At 36.2% G+C, this 3133-nt stretch overlaps 1 non-coding gene across 1 annotated transcript; it reads right to left on the bottom strand.

The window, feature by feature from the left end:
• Window positions 1-2476: 2476 nt before the first annotated feature.
• On the bottom strand, window positions 2477-2552 carry TRNAS-GGA (transfer RNA serine (anticodon GGA)). Its single transcript has one exon. It is a non-coding gene; the product is annotated as a tRNA-Ser (tRNA).
• Window positions 2553-3133: the final 581 nt, after the last annotated feature.

A 3133-nucleotide genomic window follows, 5' to 3' on the forward strand; every position in this document is an offset into this window, starting at 1 on the left:
TTTAAAATAAAATTTTTTATAAAGGCCTTTCATAGTTTGCCATTAGACTACATTCAAGGTATTAGAGTTGATGATTCTATACCTTGATTCTCCTACTTCTTTCAGTTATATTGACTCCTGTGATTTTCTTAAACAGACCAAGGATATTTTGGCCTCTAGGTCTTTGATCTTATTGTTCCCTCTGCCAGGAATGTTCACTTTCCTTTCCTTCACATGCTTTGGCGTTTCTCAGTCTTGAGGCTGAGAAACCATCTGACAATACACTCTGTCTACTTTATTTTTGCTCTTCTTATCTTGTGTGCTTGGTAATTATCTATTTTTGCTTCCTGCTTATGGATTTTCTTTCATACCATCCATATGCAAACAGTAATCATATTTCTGATCATCCTTATGGTAACACTTCAGTATATACATTGTGGGCACTAACTGCTTATTTCTTGACTGGTTATATAAATGAATATGACTAAGTATGTGTGTGATCCTTCTACCTCGGTTGTGTCATCTGAAAGTGGAAGAATTATTTTCCACCTTTCAAATTATTTGAACTTCTGATTACATCTTTTATTGATCAAATGTTTATTTGTATGATATAGTGTGCAAATGCTTAACAAAAAAGTTAAACTTTAAAGCAAAGTCAAAATTTAAAACACAAAACAAAATTAGAACTGATTTTTTGGATTACTGTTTCTAAAAAATTTATTAAGTACTTTAAAAATAATAGAAAAAAAGCAAGGAATCAAGACCACAGGGTATATTTCATTTGAATTGCCTCCATTTTCAAATATTTTCAAGATATGACCTTGTAAAAATTTATGAATACATCAGTAAATAGTTATTTAATTTTAATTAAAACCAAAGATTGCAAGGTCTTTAAAAATTATGTTTTATTATTTTAAAAACAGAAATGTCTAATATTCACAGAGATATAAGTCCAACACAGGAAACATATATAGATAATATTATTGCAATAACTATGTGTAGTGCCAGGTGAGTACTAAATTTATCAAGGGGATTACTTCATAAATTATATAAATGTCTAACCACTATGTTCACACCTGAAACTAATATTATATTGAATGTGAACTGTAATTAAAAATAATTTTAAAAATGAAAGTTCTAATTTTGGCCCACATTTCTAAAGTGAACTTGCTTTGAGGGATGTCATTTGTAATTTAAAACTGGAAACAGTTGTGTACTAGAGAATGCGTTCAGTAGCAGCGTTAGCAGTCAGTCCTGGCTATCTACCCAACATCCCTCTCCACCAACTCCTTTCTCTTTCTTCCTCATTTTCAAAACTGATTGGTTTTGAAACTGATTGGCCTCTGCGAGGCCGTGGGCTTTTGAGTGTGTGGACTGCATTCTCGGACAGTGGTCCTGACATTTCTTAGTCCTCCATACTTATCCCATCACTCCTTGGCAGTGACTGGTTTAGTCATGAGATTTTGATAAAATTTCAATTAACAAAATGTGAAAGACTACCACATGGCTTCTGCTAAATGTTTAATTACTCTTAAAAAGAAACCCCCCAAAAGTGATGGCTCCTTTGCTTTAATTGGCTTCTTTCCTTTCCTGGGAATAGATGTCTCCTGGACCACAGCAGCCACCCTGCAATCCCAGGGGACTGTTCTATGGATTAAGCTGGCATCCCAGTGATGGCAAATCAGAACGTGCAAAAGCCTGGTTCCTTGACGATGTTTCTTGCTAATTCATTTCCATAAACATTTTGCTTATAATTTCAATATCCATTATTGATCTGAAATGATATTCTAGAATTTTCCTGTAACGATGGTGGCAAATTCTATTTAAACATGACAATCAAAAACTCTGTTGAAATATGGATTCAGTCACATTAAAGGTCAAATTAAAGACTTCTTATAAAATTTATAACCTTTATTTTCTTCAAACAGCAAATACCCCATCCATTAATGGGAATTTTTTTTTCCATGAGCCAAATGATAGTGTATTGAGCCACTGATCCACACTACCTTATGCCATTTTACTAATTACCTAAAATATATATTTATAAGTAGCTAGAGAAGGAGAAGAAGAAAATCTAGAGAAGTGTTGACTGATAGAAATATTATATGAACCACGTATGTGTGTTACACATGTAATTTTAAATACTCTAGCTATATCTAAAAAGTAAAAGAAACACACAAATATATTTTTTTTTTGTATTTTTCTGAAGAAAGAAACGGGGAAAGATAGTCAGACAGACTCCCGCATGTGCCCAACGGGGATCCACCCGGCACGCCCACCAGGGGCGAAGCTCTGCCCACCAGGGGGCGATGCTCTGCCCCTCCGGGGCGTCGATCTGCCGCTACCAGAGCCACTCTAAAGCCTGGGGCAGAGGCTAAGGAGCCATCTCCAGTGCCCAGGCCATCTTTGCTCCAATGGAGCCTTGGCTGCGAGAGGGGAAGAGAGAGACAGAGAGGAAGGAGGGGGGGTGGAGAAGCAAATGGGCACTTCTCCTATGTGCCCTGGCCGGGAATCGAACCCGGGTCCCCCGCACTCCAGGCCGACGCTCTACCACTGAGCCAACCGGCCAGGGCCTCACAAATATAATTTTAATGATTTACTTAATAAAGTATAACAAACATATCATTTCAACATGCAATATAAGAAAAATTTTATATTTTTATTTCATAATAATCTTTAATACCGTATTTTTTTTTTAAAAAAATCTCAATTCAGAAATCCACTTGTCAAGTGCTAAATAGCCATACAGGGCTAGTAGCTGCCAAACTGTACACATAGTTCAGCTTTATGAGGATAGAACGGAATAATGCATTATCAGCTTAGTATCTGAGTTACTTCTAAGCTGTGCATTGACTACATATCTTTAGACCCAACAGATCTATAGGCAGCATGCAAACACTCCCCAATATACTCTAGTAATAAAAGCTTCTTTTTGCTCCTGACTTCTGTGTTATGTCATATTTCACAGCATCTTATGTATATGAGGCCAAGTATCCCACTGATAATCCTCCCCTCTTCCAGTACAGGCTAGAATTTATTTTCTTATACGAAGACAGTGGAATCTGCATCAGTTGTAAATTAAAGAGATAGATTCAGTTCAAGGGCTCTGCCTGGCATATAATGAGCTAACCACAGAGCTATTTTAATGGATCAA

This window comes from Saccopteryx bilineata, chromosome 1, assembly GCF_036850765.1.
Source record: "Saccopteryx bilineata isolate mSacBil1 chromosome 1, mSacBil1_pri_phased_curated, whole genome shotgun sequence".
Taxonomy (NCBI): Eukaryota; Metazoa; Chordata; class Mammalia; order Chiroptera; family Emballonuridae; genus Saccopteryx; species Saccopteryx bilineata.